A 21,284-nucleotide genomic window follows, 5' to 3' on the forward strand; every position below is an offset into this window, starting at 1 on the left:
AGCTCTGAAGATGTAAAAAATTCAATAATAGCACATTTTACAATGGAAGTTGAAAGTGCTTGTCCCACATTGGAAATTCTATTTTTGAGGCAAACATAACAAATGATACAGAAATTTTTAAACAAATCCCAGTGTCTGGTCTTGGCCAAGCAGAGAGGAGAGGTCGTAGGGGACAGCAAGTGGAGCCACCCCCTTACCTCCCCAACCCCCACCCCATTCCAGGATGCCCCAAGGAGCAGCTGGGTGGAGCAACTAGACATCTACCCACTCACCAGCCCGAAGACAGTGGCTGACACTTCTCTACTGGAGTGACTCTCGTGACTCTGGGAGGCAGGCGGTGAGCTGGAGAGCAAACAGGGATGTCACCACTGAGCCCTAGGTGTCCAGTCCGAACTCCAGCTCCCTGGCTGGGCCCTTCCATGCTCTAAGACCAACCAAACCCATAGAAGGCATCAGAGGCCCCAGCAGCCCCACCAGTCTGCCTTCTCCAGCAGCTGCCTGCCCATCTAGAAGTCACAGCTGCCGGTCACTCTGCTGTTTCCAGAACAGCAGGCACTGCTAAGACAAACCCCAGACCCCCAAACATCCTGAAGATGGGAGTGCCCCAAGCACCCCACTCACCTTGTCCACCTGCTCTCAGCACCAGGTCAGCAGGTCCAGTGTCTACTCAGAGGCAGGGCTGATGAAGTGCTGTACCTCCTTATCAATGAGCTGGGCAGTGGCTTCAATGTATGGCTTCTCCACCATCATCTCGTCTTGTTGGGGGAAGTCAAAGGACACCTGGCCCAGCTTTTTGCTGATCCCAAACTGCACAATCGGGAAGTAGGGAGCTGGGGGTAAGCCATGCAGAGCCCCCCACTAGGATGGCTGCCCTTTACCTGGGAATAGGCGCTCTGGGCGACCTTCCTCAAGTCATCCTGGGCCCCTGTGATGATGTGCCCAAAAAACAGCTGTTCAGCCACCCTCCCTCCAGCATAGTGCACATGCAGTCAAACAGTTGCTCCCACGTGTACAGATATTGCTCCCTGGGCAAGCACTGGACGTAGCCGAGCCCCTTGCCCTGGAGCTATAGTGACAGATGCTGTAAGATACAGGCAGGCAGTGCCCTGGTCAATCCCCACACAATGCTCCTGCCCCCGCCCCCTCCAGATCTCACCCCTGGAACATCCTAGACCAATTCGTCCTACTATGACCACTGGTCACAAGGGCATGGGAGGAGAGGAGATCCCTAGGGCCCACCCAGGATTAGGTGGGTCTGGGTGGGGTCACCCCAAAGATTAACATGGAAACCACCTCCATCCTATCAGTCCCAAAGAAGTTCTGGAAGAGCCATGCTGTTGGGTCCAAAGCTTAGGAGTGAGGAAAAGTGTCAGGTGGCTGACATCCAGATCCTACCTGGAACCAACACCCCCACATGCACTTTGCTACACACCCCTGAGCAATCTTCTGAACCAAATTCCAAACCATTACGTTCATTGAAAAGTAAAAGGGCTGCCACTGAATGTATTGTGTCCACACAACCACAGGCCACACAGTCACCTGGGGAAGGTAAACACCCAGGCCTGGAAGCCAAGGGTCGAGAGATCAATATTCAGCAGAGGGTTCACATGCTCTAGGAACCAGCCCACCACAGCATGTCCGGCCTTGTGGTAGGTCACGGTCGCCTTCTCACTGAGCTGCAGGACCTGCATCTTCTCAAGGCCTACACATCAAATTCCCAGGCCAGTGAAAGGCAGAGGAGAAATGGACAGCTGGGAAGTGGGTGCAAATCCCCACCCTCCACTCAGGGAAAGTTGGGGGCTGGTTGGAGCTTCTGCTCAGCCAGTACAGACTCACAGTCTATCTGCTCCACAGATGCGGCTCAGGCCCACTTTGGTGCCTGTCTTTCCACACCAGACATTATGCTGCCTTCTGCTCTGTAGAAACCCTACCGCCCAACTGTAAAGATCTGATGCATCTGCACGCAGCAGACAGCTTTAGGAGGCTTGTTTTCAACCAGCATGATTAGGTATGTTCTGTGGCTTGCTAAGTGACACCAGAAGCTTGGAGCCCAGGAGTGATTCCCAGTGCCCTCCTACACCATAGCTTACAGGCAGTTATCAGTACGCAGAAACAGTAACAACAACTCACCCTGGGCCCAGCTTTACCACTGCTGCCAGGACAGCCCTCTAGAAGCTGTGGTGACATCTTGGGCTACCCAACACTCCACACTTGTCTATACATGTTATATTTCATTAAAGACAAACGGTTAGCACTGTTAACCTGCTATTGGTTCTCACAGCCATGGAGCTGACCATGAACAGCAGCCACTGGCCACAGGAACACCTTCCTGATCTCTGTCCCCAGGAGGGTACTCCAGAGACCCTAACTTGCTAACTGCAGCTCCCTAAACTGCTGAGCTGAAGCCAGGAGGCCAGGGAGCCATTGCTGTGCTGAAACATGCAGATCAGTAACCCCTACCTTCAGAGGACTGTCCTCGTGGCTTCCACAAGGAAGATCCTAGGGAACCCCTCACCTCTGGTCTGCAATCAGCATTTCAAACCAGGACCTGATCCACTGCCCCAGAGGCCCCATCTGTCTGAGATTCTAAATGTAGCTCTACACAGAGAATGAAAGCTGCTGGCAGATTCCGGAGTCTCAAATTTTGGTTTGGAAAGCTGTCTGTGGTTCTTGTCTCCTAAAGTAAAGCTGGGCCCCAAGGTGAGCCTGCCAAAGCTGAGAGCTAGAAGGCCCTCCACCTCTCCAGGACTGCCCTGCTCACCAACAATGACCCTCTCAAAGGCCTGCTCAAAGTGCTTCTCCTGAACACAAGGACTCAGGTGGTGGGTGACAATCAGGGCTGCTTTGTTGCAGACACTAGAAATGTCAGCACCTGACCCAGGAAATGAAACACTGTGGACATCAGTGCCCGGGACTGTGTATTACAAGAAAAGCTCCACTACAGAAACCAGAGCCAAACTAGGGAACGGCTTTGTCAATCACCACTGTTTTGGGCCAGTTTTTTGGTTATGCAACTTATTGAGGTAGGATTTATTTAACATAAAACCTACCCATCTTCTATATTTCAAAGACTTCTAGTAAATTTATCAAGTTATGTGATTAGCACCCTAGTTTCAGACACTTCCATCATCTATATAAAATACTCTGTGCCTGGGGCGCCTGGGTGGCTCAGTCAGATAAGAGCCTACCTTAGGTACAGATCATGATCCCAGGGTCCTGAGGTCCAGCCCTGCATTTGGCTCCTTGCTCAGCAGGGAGCTCGCTTCTCCCTCTCCCTCTGCCTGCCGCTCCCTCTGCTTGTGCACACTCTCTCTCTCAAATAAATACATCTCTAAAAGGAAGGGAGGAAGGGAGGGAGGGAGGGAGGGAGGGAGGCAGGGAGGGAGGGAGGGAAGGAAGGAAGGAGGGAAGGAAGGAGGGAGGGAGGGAGGGAGGGAGGGAGGGAGGGAGGGAGGGAGGGGAGGGAAGGAAAGAGATACCCTTTGCCTGATGTGGTTAATTCCAGTACTCATCCTAGCCAACCACTCTTATACTATCTCCTTGGATCTGCCTGTTAGGGACATTTCACATAAATGGAATCACACTGTACAAAGCCTTTTGTGTGTGGCTTCTTTCACTTGGTATAACATCTGGAGGTTCATCCATATTGCAGCATGTTATCAATACTTCACTTCTTTTATGGCTGAATAATATTTCATTATATGTATACACCTTTGGTTTACCCGTTTATGCACTGATGTATATCTGGGTTGTTTCTACCTTTTGGCTATTGTGAATGACACTGCTGTGAACATTCATGTACAAGTCTTTGTATGGACATGTTTTTAATTCTCTTCGGGAGTGGAATTGCTGAGTCATATGATAACTCTGTATTTTACTTTCTGAAGAACAACCAAACTGACTTTCACAGCCTATTTTATACTCCTACCAGCAACGTATTAGGGGTCCTGTGTCTCTATACTATGTCCCTACCAACTCCTTTTTGTCTTTTATAGCTGTCCTGGTGGGTGTGAAGTGCTATCTTGTTGTAGTTTTGATTTGCATTTTCCTAATTAATAACAACATTCAGCATTTTTTTGTGTGCTTTTTGGTCATCTGTATACTATCTCTGGAAAAATGTCCATTTGCCCATTTTTAAATTGGGTTCTATGTTCTGGATTCTAAATCCTTATCAGATGCATGATTTCCAAATATTTTCTTCCATTCTGTACACTACCTTTTTTTTTTTTTGTACACTGTCTTTTTATTCAACGGTATCCTTTGATACACAAAAGATTTTAATTTCGTAAGTCCAATTTTTTTTTCCACTTATTGTTTGTGCTTCTTGTGTCGTATTTAAGGAACCACTACCAAGTCCAAAGTCCTGAAGATCTGGCCTCCCATGGTTTCTTGTAAGCACCATATAGTTCTAGCTCTCAAATTCAGGTCTTTTACCCATTTTGAGTTAACTCAAAAAGTGCAAGGGTCCAATTTCATTGTCCCAGTATTTTCTGTTGAAGAGACTGTCCTTCCCCCATTGAATGGTCTTCACATCCCTGACAAAAATCAGCTCTGCAAATATGTACATACAGGCTTGCATCTGCAATTTGCACTCTGGATTTTGTTCTACTGGTCCATTTATGAGAGCGGACATTAAGTCTTCGTCCTACTAAGTCTAACATCTGTGCTACCTTGGGGACAGCTTTTGTCCATTTTTTTTCTAAAGATGTGTGTGAGAGACACACACAGAGAGAGAGAGAGAGGCAGAGACAGTCAGAGAGAGAAGCAGGCTCCATGCAGGGAGCCTGACATGGGACTCGATCCCAGGTCTCCAGGATCAGGCCCTGGGCTGAAGGTGGCGCTAAACCGTTGAGCCACCCGGGCTGCCCCCTTTTGTCCATTTTTTCCTGTGAATGAACCACTTATCATTTCTTTGCATATTTTGTCATATATTTTTTTAAAGATTTTATTTACTTATTCATGAGAGACACAGAGAGAGAGAGAGGTAGAGAGAGAAGCAGGCTCCACGCAGGGAGCCCGACATGGGACTCGATCCCGGGACTCCAGGGTCATGCCCTGGGCCGAAGGCAGGCACTAAACTGCTGAGCCACCCAGGGATCCCCCTACTTTATCATTTTTCATTGACTCATTAGCCAAGTTTTAAAATGCCCTTTTCTCTTTCACTTTCATTACTACATTATAGTGCCAAGAATGAGCAAAAATGGCAAAAGAGAACTTTACACGTCAGGTTTCTAAGGAACACCAGGTTTATTCCTGGATCCATGCCTGGATCGCCCACATAGGGGCCTGCCACACACATGGAGAGGAGGGCTGGATAGGGAGAGAACCATCAGAGTGCCACAGTTAATGCTTACTTTTGTGGCTCTTAAAAAAGTGTCAAAAGTTTTTTTAGTTTAAGAATCCCGTGGGGATCCCTGGGTGGCGCAGAGGTTTGGCGCCTGCCTTTGGCCCAGGGTGCGATCCTGGAGACCCTGGATCGAATCCCACATCAGGCTCCCGGTGCATGGAGCCTGCTTCTCCCTCTGCCTATGTCTCTGCCTCTCTCTCTCTCTGTGACTATCATAAATAAATAAAAAATTAAAAAAAAAAAAAAGAATCCCGTGTACATTTCTGTGTGTGAAGACAAACCATTTTCTATCCTTGCAATGCTGACATTCACAAAGGCTGCATCTGCCTCTCAGGGACAGCAGGATCCATGGGCTCAGCCTGAGACAAGAGGGCAGTCCCATGAAGCAGCCTCCTCAGGACCCCATGGGGGCTGAGGCTGGGGAGTTCAGGATCATCCCACCGAGTCATCCCTGCTGATGGGCAGCCTCTAATGTTAACCTGGGAAGAACAGAGTCTGGGAGGCCTATTCTAGTTTCTTAACTTTGATAAGTGGATGTAGGAGTCACAAAGGAAGAGAGCAGAAAGCGCATTCTTGGCAGGAAACAGACCAGGTCCTTCAGGTACCAGCTGGATCGGGTGAGAACGCCTCACTCATCACCCTGTAGCCGACAAATATACACTCCCGTGTGTGATCTGACCCCCAGCCCTTGCCCAGCACTGGGCAGGACATGGGGAGATGGCAGCACCGTACACAGCAGAATCCTCCAGAAGCAGTGGCCAACAGCTCATCAGAGTCATCATGAGACCTCCAAAGGGCTGCTGGGCAAGAAGCTGCCAGGAAAAGCCTAAACTGCCAGTGTTTAAACCACCCTGGTAGGGAAACAAGTTTCCTAGCACAGGACCTTGGGTTTTTATCACAAAGAAAAGAGAAAAGCAAAGAAAGATCCCATACTGGGAGCTCAAGCCCAAGCCAATAAAATGTAGCACAGCTCTTCACTTCAGTAGGTCTGTCCTCAGACGTTAGTTAAGTCTCTGCAGTGAAAACTTACCACATTTAAACGGAATTAAACTAGAAATTCAAATGGGTACAGATCCACTTTGGGGCTAATCCTCTCTGAGGCCTTTGATTTGCCTCAACAGATTCAAAGTTCTAAAGACAAAGGTGGACACTTGCCAGGACTGAGCAGCACAAGCAGAAACCATCCACCAATCATATGTACCTCCCATCCAGGGCCCGGCTAGAGCGAGCCTGGCCAACACTCACCCGTGAAGCCCAAAGGGAGTGCCGTGAGCTTTCTTGCCCAGGTGTCCTTACAGAGGCTCTCATCCAGCTTCAGTGGGTGCAGGTAGACCGTGAAGATAGTGGACCTGCCTGTGATGATGGGGGGGCCTATCAAGAGAGAGACACAGATGGCCAGAACAGGGTCACCTAATGCCACTTCGCAAAATCTACAAGGACAGTCTGAGGCTTTAGGCACTCTCCCAGCTATGTCTTTCACACTCAGTTATTCGACTAGAGCCAGGGAGCAATGACAGAAATACCCCAAATGTTATGTACACTCAGCTCTTGAATGCGTAAAACACCTTCCTGACTATGCTGCCACCGACCAACCTCAAACTCGTTCCCAGGGCTGTAACCTGACAGAGAGCAAGACAAGAACCACCCTGGGCAGCAGGCAAGTCCACACAGAATGGGTGCCTTCTCACAAATGGAAAATGCCAGCAAAGATGCAGATGCCCACTGTCCAAGTAAAAGGTGAAGGTGAGCTCTTCTGTTCTTTAACACTTCACCAAAACAAGAAGTGAAGAATACGATCTGTCACATCACTCCAACCTGTATGGACTGAAGTGACGTTTCTGCGGGCCCAGACACATCTGTTACTCCCAAAAGTGGATCGCCAGGAGACAGGGACTGGCAACAACCAAGGGCATTCGTGAGCTTCCACTTTCTCAAAATGTTGTTAACATTAACTGCTGTAGGAGCCTGATCAAAAGAAATTGCCTCCAAATACACAGATAATGATCTAAGCTGATCTTTTTTTTTTTTTTTAAGATTTTATTTATTTATTCATGATAGTCACAGAGAGAGAGAGAGAGGCAGAGACATAGGCAGAGGGAGAAGCAGGCTCCATGCACCGGGAGCCCGATGTGGGATTCGATCCCGGGTCTCCAGGATCGCGCCCTGGGCCAAAGGCAGGCGCCAAACCGCTGCGCCACCCAGGGATCCCTAACCTGATCTTTAACACAAGGACATGAAGACCCAACCCTGAATGCCAAAGTGACAGGCATATTCGCCCATGTAAATCAGGCAGTCAAACTGGCCAGGCTGTATAAGGGCTGGGTAGAGGATGTCAGGGCAGTTTATGCCAGCCAGCACCACAATGTTCATGAAGAGTTGAACCCTGGACATGAGAAGCAAGTGAGCCCAAGGAGAGGGCTCAGGCTGGTGTCCACTAGGACAGGACTGTGTTCCTACCTAGCTCTCCTCCTAAGGTCCTGAGAACATGTCCTCTTTCTGCACACCTGCCTATCCTTCCGGGTCCACTGGCCACCCTGAGCAGCCCTGCCCTGGCTCTGCACTTCTTTTGCTTACTCCAAAATGACTGCAGAGGTTCCTTAGTGGGGCAGACGTTCATGCCCAGGGCTGGCTGATAGCCCCTTATCTTCGACCCTTCACAGGCAGGAACCAAATAGCACACTAGTGGCTCTGGTTCTCACAGACCTCACTGCTCTGGCTGAGACACATGTCCATCAGAATAATCAGACATTCCTCAGCTAACTGGGATCTCCATGACCTGGTCTCAGGGTGTAGACTGCCATCTTTATTCATCACTGATGCCTGACTGCCTGGACTACCTCATACACCCTCCCCCCCTGCCCTAGGGAGCAAGGAGACCTCCCACTGGCCGCACTGTGTCAGTTCCCCAGCCATCTGTCGGGATCTCCATTGACTCAGCTCCGCTGGACTCACAGGGCCCAGGGAGCTGGACTGGTCAAGGGCAGTCAGGGCTGCAGAGAACAGGGATGCCCAACAGAGGAAGGGGTGGTGCTCCCACCCCCTCACTCTCAGAATGTTCTCCCCATCAACGCTTTAAGATATCAGAACAGAATGATATCTAATTAGAATCACTGTTGAATACTAAGTATAATAGAAAGTTTTGGAAATGTTTTGGTCTGAATAAGAAAAAACTAACACAGAAGACCTAATTATTCATCCTCTCAGGGTCTGCTTCCAAGGCAGCCCTCAAATGACTCTGGGAGACTGAGGAGGGTCGCCACTGTTCCTCAATAAGAAGGGCTCTCTATGCCTAAACTATTTCTGCAAACAGTGTGGTTTATGCTGAGCACCTGCCTTCCTCCTGGAAGGCTGGGATTTTGGTACATACTAGGCAAATTGTGCCACGTGACCAGCCCCCAGGGAAAACTGTGGTCAGCCATACGCCCACGTGTTGTCACAGCTCAACACCAGGGGCATCAGTGCCCTCCTGCCTCCTCCTCAAAGAAGCTGCAGCCAAAAAAAAATTAAAAAAATAAAAAAAATTAAAAAAAAGAAGCTGCAGCCGACTTCCCTGGACTGCACCCTGCCCTATGCAGAATTTGCTCTGTGTCTGTCATTTGTCACAGTTGGGAGTACGACCACACCTGAGGTCCTGGGAGTCCTCCTAGTCAATCACCAAACCCAGGGTACTCTTTGGCAACCCCAAAATGAAGATCAAAACTTTCCACAGGCCCAGTGAAAGCTTCTCCAAACTGGAAAATTGGCATCAACGCCTAGATGTTTCCATTAAAGCCTCAGCAGATCTAACAAGCTATCAGACACACTCAGCTGGAATCACTGAGAAAAAGTCTTAACTGGGAGGTAAAAGAGCTATTTTGGTACATGAAGTGGGCCTGGGCACCCATGAGATTCTGGGTCAGGGATGGCAGCAGAAGAGAGGCTCAGAGAGGAAGGAGCACAGGTTTTATCCTATGCTAGGAGGGATGGAGGAGCTCCCATCTACCTGGTCCACTCCCCAAGAGGACCTCACCACCGCATCTCTGCTAAGCCCTTCTGATGGTAGGGCAGGGGTGGGGTGCATTGGCCCCTCATCTTATCATTGAGTACTGGGGTCCTGTGTTGATCTGACATAGCTTTCTTCACTAAGTCTGCCTGAAAGCAGCCTTCCTAAAAATCGAACCATCAGGGATTCTCACCCAGGGAGTTTACAGAAACAAAAGGCTGGAGGAGGGTCACATGAGTTCTGGCAGTGCTGACAACACAAGCCTGCTCTCAGCAGTTGTTGGTGGCATCCACTCACCATCCATCTCTACAAGCATCTAGTTCAGTATGCTCTCCTGCTTGCTCTGGCCTCTAAAGTACCCTTGGCCTCACATCCTGCCAACTGCATCAATTTCATCAATGAATAAGATACAAGGAGCATTTTTTTTTAGCCATTGCAAACATGTCATGAAACTGAAATAGCAATCCACAGAGAGTTGGTTTTGTTTCTGGTATGAAGACAAAAATGAGTGTGACCCAAGTCTTTCCTCTGCAACCCAAAGCTTATCTGACATTCGTGGCATGTTGCCAGGGTCCACACAAAACCTGGGGCTGACTCAAGGGCAAGCAGCCACCTACCCTTACTGGCCCAACACCAACAAACATTCTGAAGAGCTCTGACCCACTCACAGTGATGAAAGACACTTTGGTCTCCCCTGCAGTTGCTTTGGCAAGAAGCGTTTTGCCAGTACCAGAAGGACCAGTGAGCATGGCTCACTGAAACAGAAAGGGGACTCCTGGACAGATAGAACCCCAAAAGAGTCCCATTTTCTATTTAAACAGGTGGGGCAACCTGGGTGGCTCAGCGGTTTAGCACCACCTTCAGCCCACGGCATGATCCTGGAGACTCGGGGTCGAGTCCCACGTCGGGCTCCCTGCATGGAGCCTGCTTCTCTCTCTGCCTGTGTCTCTGCCTCTCTGTCTGTGTCTCTCGTGAATAAACAAATAAAATTGTTTTAAAAAAAAATTTAAAAAAAAAAAAAGGTGACTTCTAGGCATCACTAACAAGAATCCCTAAGATGATGCACCATAGTCTGAGGTTTTCTTTTCAATATTTTCTGCTTAGAAAATAAATGCATTCTGACCATAAAGAGTTCAAACACTATAGACATATGAAAGCCCATTCAGCTAAGCAGGTTATTTCTTCACAAAAGCTCCCAGGATGAGGGCTTGCTGGATCAAAGGGTCTGAATGTCTATTTTAAGTTGCTGTCAAACTGCTCTACAAAATATTGACACCAATTCACACTCCCCCCAATCCCTCAGATCTTAGGCCACAGTCAGTCTGTACAGCTTCACAGCTAGCTGGTCTCAACAACAGAAACGCTGACCCGTGTGCTTCATCTGCTGAACAGGCATTGCCTACCTGTGGTCATTGGCACCATGTTTCCCTGTCTGTGACTTGCCCTTTCCTATCCTGGCTTAAGGTTTAAAATCACCAATTCACATTCTGGTAACACACCTCAATGTTCATTTTATGGATTACCATTACGCCTGAAAATTGAAAAGAGATTTAAAGCAGAGAGCATTGGGACGCCTGGGTTGCTCAGTGGTTAGCCTTTGGCTCAGGGCATAATCCCAGGGTCCTGGGATTGAGTCCCACGTTGGGCTCCCCTCAGGGAGCCTGCTTCTCCTTCTACCTATGTTTCTGCCCCTCTCTCTGTGTCTCTCAGGAATAAATAAAATCTTTTAAAAATAAAAAAATAAAGCAGCGAGCATCTATTATCCCATCTCTAGTGAAGGGTGTGGGTTAGCATCTAATTATCTCAAAGGAGACCATAGGTTTGTTTTTTGTTTAAGTCTTTAAAAACAAAAACAAAATACTCACAAAAAGGTAGGGGAGAGGGAGTCACAAAACTCAAACTCACAAAATGGTGTTAGACTCCACGTCTCCATGAATACAGATGTGGGATTCACCGTGGATCCATCACCAGTTGTGTGACCGATCACACACACAGCCAATTCTTATAGATGAGGAAGCAGTGGAATCCTGGGTACATATGTCCACATATACTATATAGATCACTTTACTAAGTCATCGAACTTCATACCCAGGAGGAGCTAAAAAGCCATATGGTCCCTGATATCCTTAGCACCACACAGAATGACAGAGAGAGCCCCCACCCCCACCCCAGCCCACAACCAGCCGGTGGGGGGGGGGCAGTCACACTTCAGGTGACCTGCCTGCCCTGCCTACTGTTTATCATACCCACCTTTCCCAGTACATACAAGCCCCCTGTAGCACCCAACTGTAAAGCCCAGGTGAATGGCAACTGGGGTGGGTGCTGGTCAATCTCCAACTGAGAGCCCAAGAGCAACCCCTACCTCTGTCTCACACGCGAGTGCACACACACACACCTTTCTAGCTAACACTCATCAGACTACAGAACAGAAACGGCACCACCCATCTCTAGTCCCCAGGCTCACAGTGGTCCCTAACTTGTTGCTATTATGCAGAATAAACTGTTCAGTGGCAACCACCCTACAGGGAATAGCTGAAGAAAGCAAGAGCTCCTGCAAGGTCTGTGCACTAAGCACAGTCTATTCTAGGAGCTCTTCAGCTGGTCCATGGTCCAGGGATGACTGATGGGTCTGTGAGTCAATGTTCTAAGATGCAAATCCTTCTGGGAAAAGGACTCCCAGTTTGTCAGGCCTTCAGAGGGTCCATGACATAGAAAGGGACCAATAGATAGATCCCACAGTCAGAATTACTATGGCTCCATTTCCTCTTATAGAACAGCTTAACCCACACCCACACTACACCTCTATCCCCAACAGGATCAAGGGTTTACCATGAAGCAGTTGTATCTGACCCCAAACCTGTTTATGCAAGTATTTGCTGTTTTAATTATGTAATTTAACATTATGTAAACTAATAAAAAGGGAGCAAGAAAAAGGCTGCTCCTTCAAAAACTAAGTTGAAGGCTTTAGAAAATAAAGCAATAAAGGAAAATAGCTAAAAACAAAACAAAAAACTGTCAATGTGAGTAGGTGAGAAAACTCCAAGAGTAAGAAAAAAATCATAAAAATATAGAAGGTTCTCCACTCAGTTTGCTTTGCTTCTAAGTTCTCACTTCATTCAGAGGAACAAACTGTAGACAACAAGAGGTTTTTATGCAGGACACTTAACAGAAGAGTCTGATCACTGGAACTAAATTAGAAGGAAAGACTACCCTCTAAACGAAAGGCATGAGCTTGTGCTTTCAGTGACCAAACACACGTCTCACATGGGTCTGTACTATTTTTAGGGCTCTACAGTCCCACAGTTCAAAAAAGTAAACTCACTGTGGTTTCAATCTGATAAGAGGATCTTCACCATTCTGCCCTGGCAAACGCTACTTCTTCTTGATTAATAAAATATACAATCTGGGGCAGCCCCGGTGGCGCAGCGGTTTAGCGCCGCCTGCAGCCCAGGGCGTGATCCTGGAGACCGGGGATCGAGTCCCACATCAGGCTCCCTGCATGGGGCCTGCTTCTCCCTCTGCCTGTGTCTCTGCCTCTCTCTCGCTGTGTCTCTCATGAATAAATAAAAAATAAAATCTTAAAATAAATAAATAAATAAAATAAAATAAAATAAAATAAAATAAAATAAAATAAAATAAAATACACAATCTGTACAAAAAGCTAAGTGGTCTCATAATGGTCCACACTAAACCATGGTGATCTCTGGCCTGGACCTGGAGTTCAGAGCACTATGATATTTTCTGAAATCAATACCTTTGGGGGACGACTGGGTGGCTCAGCGGTTGAGCATCTGCCTTTGGCTCAGGGAGTGATCCCTATGTCCCGGGATCGAGTCCCACATCAGGCTCCCTACATGGAGCCTGCTTCTTCTCCCTCTGCCTATGTCTTTGGCCTCTCTGTGTGTGTAACTCTCATGAATAAATTTAAAAAATAAATAAATAAATACATTTGGAATTCTGGTTCTTAAGTCCTGATACTGCTTGGGATTCATTCTTCAGGAAATTCACAAATTCCATAATCTCCCAACTTGGTCTCTTTACACCACCTGCATCTGCAAACTACACATCCACATCGTTCTTCAAGACCCTGGTAGTTGTCTCCCCAGAACTGAAGAGGGGGCCCCTCCACGCTCGCCACACCCAGCCCCCATTGGGCCTCTCCTCACAGCATAGAGAAGGATGCCCACTAAAAGAAGTGTAGGTGCCAGGCTTCGCAAACAAGAGCTAGAAGATCCAAGGAAACCATTTTCAGTTCCCTTGAGAGAAGGGCTATGACAAGCAGACTACTCTCAACTCTAGTTTTGTTATACAAGGAATTAGTTTTCTTTAAAAATGTGCCAAAGTGGGATCCCTGGGTGGCGCAGTGGTTTAGCGCCTGCCTTTGGCCCAGGGCGCGATCCTGGAGACCCGGGATCGAATCCCACGTCGGGCTCCCGGCATGGAGCCTGCTTCTCCCTCTGCCTATGTCTCTGCCTCTCTCTCTCTCTCTCTCTCTCTGTGACTATCATAAATAAATAAAAATTTTTTTTTAAAATGTGCCAAAGCCTGGGAGCACCTGGATGGTTCAGTCGGCAAAGTGGCTGACTTCACCTCAGGTCGTGATCTCAGGGTCCTGGGATCAGGCCCCAAATTAGTCCCAAGTCAGGCCAGTCGGCTTGGCCTGTTCCCTCACTCTCTGTCCCTACCACCACTCATGCAGGTGCTCTCTTTCTCTCAAATAAGTAATCTTAAAAAACAAACATGTCAGAGCCTGGACACAGCATTCAGCCTTCCTCCAACCCCGAGGTTCTCATCCCACATACATCTATCTGTCCAATTTCACCTGGAATTGGCCTGTGGTGTGGGGAGGATGGCTACCCAGCAGACCCAATACAGCCTCCTTACAGCTAAGCCCTACCTAGCCTATTATTTTTTTAAGGCTGCCTCGCCAAATGTTTTCCTAATCAATTCTTTCCTCAAAAACAACAGAACAGATTTATTTTTTTACTATACGTTGTTAATTAGCAGATGCCTACAATATGCTCAAAGGAAGCACACTCCTAAACTGGTTAAGCACTGAAACGTTCTGCGTTCGGATCCAGGTGCCCCAGATTGGAGCCCCTGCCACTTACCTGTCGCTCTCAGTGGTGTAGACCATTGATGCCTGCTTGGGGGGAACGATGCCCAGCTCCCAGTGAACAGTATCCAGGTTCTGCTCAAAGGTGTCAACGGTGCTGCTATTAAACCACACAAAATTCTGCAGAAACCAAGATGTGAGGGCAGCCTAAGGCTGCCCTCCCCCACAGCTACTGCCCCTCTCCCCGGGTGCTCTTCCAGCAAAGCCTGAGTGGAGCCTCTGTCCTGGCCCCACAAAGCTGCAGGCTTTAGGTTTTGGATAAAAGTATAACAAGCGGGATTCCTGGGTGGCGCAGCGGTTTGGCGCCTGCCTTTGGTCCAGGGCACGATCCTGGAGACCCGGGATCGAATCCCACGTCGGGCTCCCAGTGCATGGAGCCTGCTTCTCCCTCTGCCTATGTCTCTGCCTCGCTCTCTCTCTCTCTCTCTCTGTGACTATCATAAATAAATAAAAATTAAAAAAATATGTTTAAAAAAAAAAAAAAAAAGTATAACAAGCTCCAAAAACTTTGTCCTCGTATTGTTCCCCCCTACATCTTGGCTCATGGTTCTCACATCACAGTTTTGAGACAAAACTGAATCAGTTAAGAGTTCTATACACAGGGATTATGTCCTACCTGGAGCACTGCTACTGATACATACCAACATGGTAAATGATCACCTTCACACGGGTTGCTATTGGGTAGTGAAACCAGGAGAGGCATTCTTCTGAAAAAACAAAAAATTACACCTTACATGGAAAAAAACCCCCAAAACCCTATGGCAGAAACATTCAGCCTTGAACTACCCCTCACCTCAGATGCCATCCCAGTGCCAGGGATGGATGACACACACACCAACTGTTAACGACTTCCGGCCAGTCCACCTAAGAAAAAAAGATACCAGAACAGCAGAGATAACACAGAGGGCATTCGGCAACAAACCACAGGCCTCCATGCCGAGTCACGTTCTACAAGCATAGACTTCAGCTCTATCTCAGCCTACAGTCTGCAGAACAGATCTGTTTTGTTTTCCTATTAACCTGAACACTTTTAGCCTGGGGTATGAACCTATTTCCATTTTAATAAACAGAAACCAATTCAGAAACTGAATTTTATTCCAATTCAGGAATTAAAATTTGGTATATTATATATCTATTTTGTAATAAACAGAAACCAATTCAGGAACTGAACTTTATTCCAATTCAGGAATTAAAATTTGGTATATCCAGACATTAAGATTGCACACTGTCTTAAAATCCAAAAGACAGGGATGCCTGGGTGGCTCAGCGGTTGAACATCTGCCTTTGGCTAGGGGCATGGTCCTAGGATCGAGTCCCACATCAGGATCCCTACATGGAGCCTACTTCTCTGTCTCTCATGAATAAATAAATAAAATCTTTAAAAAAAAAATCCAAAAGGCAGGGACACTAGGGTGTCTGAGTCGATGAAGCATCTGCCTTCAGCTCCAGTCATGATTCCAGGGTCCTGGGATGGAGTCCTGCATTAGGTTTCCTGCCTGCTTCTCCCTTTCCCTCTGACCCTCCCCCCCACACTGCTGGTGCACTCTAGCTAGTGCACTCAAATAAATAAAATATTGAAAGAAAGAAACGAAACGAAACAAAACTGAACATCTCAGCTTCTCTTCTGCAAAAGAATCCCCAGATGGCAAGACTCCAACAACTCTCACGTTAATGAGACAAGAGCTGGGGGCATCCTCACAGCTTCTATCATGTTCTAATCTCTTGTTTTCTGGATCACAGCCCAGGTGACCTGTCTTATTTTTTCCAACACAGTCCACTATCTCCTGGGAACATAGGGAAGCCAGAGATACAGGGTATGAAGGAGCACACATTGATGCATTCAAAACAGGAAAGGAAGGGCCACAGTAAACACTCAAACTTGCTTAGTGCAGGATGGCGAGTTCCTTCTTTATACTTTTATTTATTTCCCAAATATTTTTTTAAAGATTTACTTATTTATTCATGAGAGACACAGAGAGGCAGAGACAGAGGCAAAGGGAGAAGCAGCCTCCCTGCAGAGAGCCTGAGAGCCTGATACGGGACTCGATCCAGGGACCCGGGAGCCAAAGACAGGGCCAAAGACAAATGCTTAACCACTGAGCCACCCAGGCGTCCCAGCTAAGCTATTTTAAAACAAAGATTGCTACTTAAGTTTCAAGATATTGTAGCTTTTTATTCCCAAATAAGACCCTAACAAAGGGCTATCTGTTCCAGGCCATGGACTTGGAAATGCATCAAAGGCTCAGGAGTGGCTGCACTCAAGTTTACGTATTTCTGGGACACCCTAAGATGTCATCAAGTGATCTCCCAACAACTCAGGAGGGGGCCGGGAGACAGTGCAGCATTCATGAAAGTTCCCTAAGTGCATTGAATCAGGTGCTTGGTCTGAGCCAGGGAAGAGTCTGCCAACACTGTGTCCCACAGGGACCAAGCACAGAGCCACATGAGGTGAGACAGGGACGGAACACTTCATCCTTCAGGGCTCCTCCAGGCTATGCTTTAAAATAAACAGACCTCGAGGGGACTCTGGGATCTGTCCAGAATGCAGACACAGGAGGATCCCTGTCTTACCCTTTCCCTCTCCTTCAGAAGGCAGGTCCTCGGGAGACAAGGCTGGCAGCAGCCATTCCCCTTCCCTGTAGTGAGCAAGGGCCTCTCTGAGGACAGACATGTGGGCAGAAAACGATGGCCTCAGCCATAGACCCTGGTGGGAAACCATGGGTTTCTACAAACATCATCATACAGAAGGAGGCCCAGATCTTAACAGTATGCTACCTAGGGTAACGGGCAAACAGTGAGCAAGTCCTCTGCTCCTATAGGAGTTTACACTCAAGCCTGAGGAACACTTCTCCCAACTTCAACTACTCACAAGGACAAGCCAGGAAGGCCCTGTCAGCACAACACAGAGCCTGATATTGATGGTCCTGCCCTGCTCAGGGTCAGCCAGCAGGGTGGGACTACATTAGGAGGAAAACTTTAAGTCAGATATCAGATTAGAATTTAAAGATAAAGGGCAGCCCAGGTGGCTCAGTGGTTTAGCACCATCTTCAGTCAAGGGCCTGATCCTGGAGTCCTGGGATCGAGTCCCATGTCAGGCTCCCTGCATGGAGCCTGCTTCTCCCTCTGCCTGTGTCTCTGCCACTCCCTCCCTCCCTCTCTCTCTCTGTGTGTCTCTCATGAATAAATAAATAAAATCTTAAAAAATAATAATTTAAAGATAAACAGAGCTAAGCCTTAAAAGAAAAAATCTAATGAATATTAAAGTTAAGCCATGATACTAATGGGATGCTCACTCAGCAAGAAAGTGAGCATGACCTCGTTTACTAGAAAAAGTAAAACTGTGTCTTATCCGTATCCCAAGGTTGGGACTGCTAAGGATCTAAGCTTGCAGACCACATGCATGGGCACATCATCACATGTACCAGCTCCTTCCGGGGTAGACAGATTATAAATTTTTGTCCCTAGACCTCTCACCAGGTAATACTATGGCAAGTGCTTCCAGGTGATTTCCTTCCCAGAATCTCAAAAATAGAAGTAGGAAAACCCCATGCCAATACCTGCCCCCAAAGCAGCCAGATTGTGGACACCTTTGTCATCCCAAGGGAACTCCCTCTGTGGGAGAAGAGAACACATTTTATGGTTAAATAAGGGTGGTTCCTTTATCAAACAGTGATTTCCTTTTTCAGATATTATGAAAGACATCATCTCTCCAAATGCTCCCTCCTCACATTCCACCATGCGGCCTCTGTGTGTGGTGAAACCAAAGCCAGCCCTTGAGAGGAAAGGCGTCCACGTGATATATATGAATACATCAAAAGCAGCTGCTCACCAGACCACCCAGGAGAAGCAGAATACCCTCAAAGAGCCCACATTTCTGGGGTTATCTCTTATCGCCATATTTTTTAAGTTGAATTCATTTCTCAGGATCTTCGAATCAGCTTGCTCCAAACCAAGTAGGACCTTGGGGAAGTGACAGGTTGACTGGGTCTGGTCCTCAGATGTCCACAAACCTTCTGTATCTGTCTCTACCAGGCAAAGTCTCTCTGCTTTCCCCTCTCTTGCCTCCATCTGCTCCAGGTCCAGCATTCCTTTGGCTCACCAGTTCCTAAGAGAAAACAAAGTCTGACCTGAGAAAACAGTAATTACAATTTCCCAGAAAAAGAGGATTCAGAGAACAGAAAAATGCCTCCCAACATACACTTTCCTACTACTGGAGTCTTCTGGAGGTAAAGAGGGGACAGGAAAGAAAGAGGCTGAAACATAGCATCACCTCACCCTGTAGGGTAGGAGGAAAGCCTGCTGTGCCCTTCTCAGGTCAGGGCACAGCTCAGAGTGGTGGAGACTGCCAGACCATGTCAACCCAGACAGTCCCAGACACGAAGAAATTTTAAAACAATTAAATCTCCACAAAATCACCAGCAACTGGTATATACATGCCAGGCATGACCCAGGAGGCATTACTTTTTTTTTTTTTTAATTTATTTATTTATGATAGTCAGAGAAAGAGAGAGAGAGAGAGAGAGAGAGAGAGGCAGAGACATAGGCAGAGGGAGAAGCAGGCTCCATGCACTGGGAGCCCGATGTGGGATTCGATCCCGGGTCTCCAGGATCGCGCCCTGGGCCAAAGGCAGACGCCAAACCACTGCGCCACCCAGGGATCCTGGAGGCATTACTTTTACATAGCTGGCACTTAACTTTGTACACTCTTACTTCTGATGCTGTCAAATACTCTGCCCTGCATAACTCACCCTTTTGGAGGAAAAAACAGATATCGCTGAGAAGTAGCTTCCAATACATGTAAAATTCTTCAAATTTCACCTTTCTGGCTTGAAACCTGAGCCTACTAGCAAATCTCCTTCCTGTTATGGAACGAGCACCTTTCCATGCCAGTAAATGGGGCAAAGGAAGGAAGCAAGCAATGAGACAGGCTCACACAGGTGGATTATCTACAAAGGTTCAGCTTCCCAAGAAAACCATAATGCATGTCACCCACTCTTGGGCATGATCCCCCCTTGTCCTTAGAATATTGTGACCCATAGACTAGATGACTGAATCCAGCCCCATAAACACCCTTGAAGACCCCAACCCCACTCTTCTGTCAGGTGCAAAATATGTATGGGAGGAGATGGGTCTGATTCAGGACATGTCCACCTAGGATTAAATGGCCCATTTCCTCCAAGTATAATCTGAGGATCAGGAGGCTTGAACAGTCCTAGAAAGCTGTACATATCCAAAGAAAAACTCCCCTCCCCATGTAACTATCTCAAGTGCATTTCCAGTTAAAATTTCTAAGAGGTGCTTTTTAGCACATACAAAAATGACAAGGGGAGGAACGAAAGCGAGTAATTGTTATCACGGTTTCTACCAGGCATTTAGCTTTGTTTGACCGCTGTGATATTCCATTTCTAGGAAGTATACATTTGGCCCTCCTGGTCCAGGCCTCCAATAGCCCTTGGAATTCCCTAGGTAGTAAAGGGACATTTTGTCCTTATTCATAACAAAACTCTTTCAACCACATTTGAGTTTTGTGTTAATGAGGGGACTTTCGGAAAACCTCTAAGGATGGAGGCCGGTTGCCAGGAGAACCAAGTAATTAGAGGGTTAGAACTTTCATCACCACTCCTAACATCAGGGGAGGGGAAAGGAGGGGGCTGGAGGCCGAATTAATGACCAATCGTCAATGATTTAATCAATCATGCCTATACAACGAAGCCTCCATATAAATCCAAAAGAACAAGATTTGGAGCGCTTCTAGGCTGGTGGACAAGAATGCACTCACATTCTATGCCAAATTTCAAGAGGACAAAAGGTCCTTTACTGAGGACCCTTCCAGACCTCACCCTTCACATTTCTTCATCTGGCTGTTTGTTCATATCCTTTAATATCCTTTGTAATTTGGTAATTTAGTGAGTACATTGGTTTCCTGCGTTCTATGAGTCGCTCTAGCAAATCAATTGAACTCAAGGAGAGGGGGTTGTGGGAACCACCAATTTACAGCTGGACAGAAGCACAGGTGACACCCTGGACATGGAACTGGCATCTGAAGGGAGGGTATGGGGGAATGGGGGAGTAGAGGCAGTCTTTCAGGATAGAGTGGGTCTGTGGAATCTGATGCTAATTCCAGGTATATAGTGTCAGAACTGGGTTAAACTATGGGACACCCTGCTGGAGTCCCAAAAATGCATGGCAGGGAAACCACCCCTCCCCCAACCCCCATCCCCATCGCAGCACATATACACATTAATGACCAGAAATGGAGTACTGAGTGTGGAAGATACAAACAAGATTTCCATATGAATCTAGGAAACTAACTCAAAACTTGAAAAATGGTCTCATAGAGGCTTTTGAGGCAGTGATCCATCCATGGCCATGTTTCTCCAAAGTAAGTCAACAACAGCAAATGGAAGGGGCTGAGCAAGAAGCCCAGCAAGTCCTAGGACCAACAAGCCATAGTCCTGTCCCTTCACGTGCATGCCATTCCAACAACCCAAACAAAAGCCATGGAAGCTCAAAGGCCTAGGTGACCCAGGAAGGGACAAAAATATTACAGGAGAGTGGAAATCTGCATAAGCTTTGCAGAAGAACTGTTCTATTGTAGTGAGGCATGTAAACAAACCTCCTAACACACTTCTATGGGTCTCTTCCTATTCCTTGCTTGGACATTTCATAGAAGAAACACACCTGATAAATACTTCACCAGTCCACATTAACAAACTGTGAGGCAGAAGATGGCCATGATATGCAGAGGAAAGAGGATGCCAACACCACACACACACTGGCCTGCCTGCTGTCACCTCCCAAGGAGACTAATCCCAAAAGTAGTGAATGTCTAAAAAACA

The 21,284-nt window shown here is 47.3% G+C and overlaps 1 protein-coding gene across 19 annotated transcripts in view; it reads right to left on the reverse strand.

The window, feature by feature from the left end:
• Nucleotides 1-21,284, reverse strand: part of GAS8 (growth arrest specific 8) — a 59,205-nt gene that overhangs the window by 33,473 nt on the left and 4,448 nt on the right. For 3 of the 19 annotated variants that reach the window (XM_049109583.1, XM_049109588.1, XM_049109589.1), the window contains 7 exons: nt 18,456-18,550; nt 15,239-15,309; nt 15,087-15,152; nt 14,441-14,545; nt 6,593-6,718; nt 622-925; nt 273-342 (listed from right to left, as the gene is read on the reverse strand). The gene's annotated coding sequence lies outside the window, so the exon portion shown is untranslated. The other 16 variants (XM_049109598.1, XM_049109591.1, XM_049109596.1 and 13 more) reach the window with 16 other exon arrangements.

Source organism: Canis lupus, chromosome 5, assembly GCF_003254725.2.
Source record: "Canis lupus dingo isolate Sandy chromosome 5, ASM325472v2, whole genome shotgun sequence".
NCBI classification, from domain to species: Eukaryota; Metazoa; Chordata; class Mammalia; order Carnivora; family Canidae; genus Canis; species Canis lupus.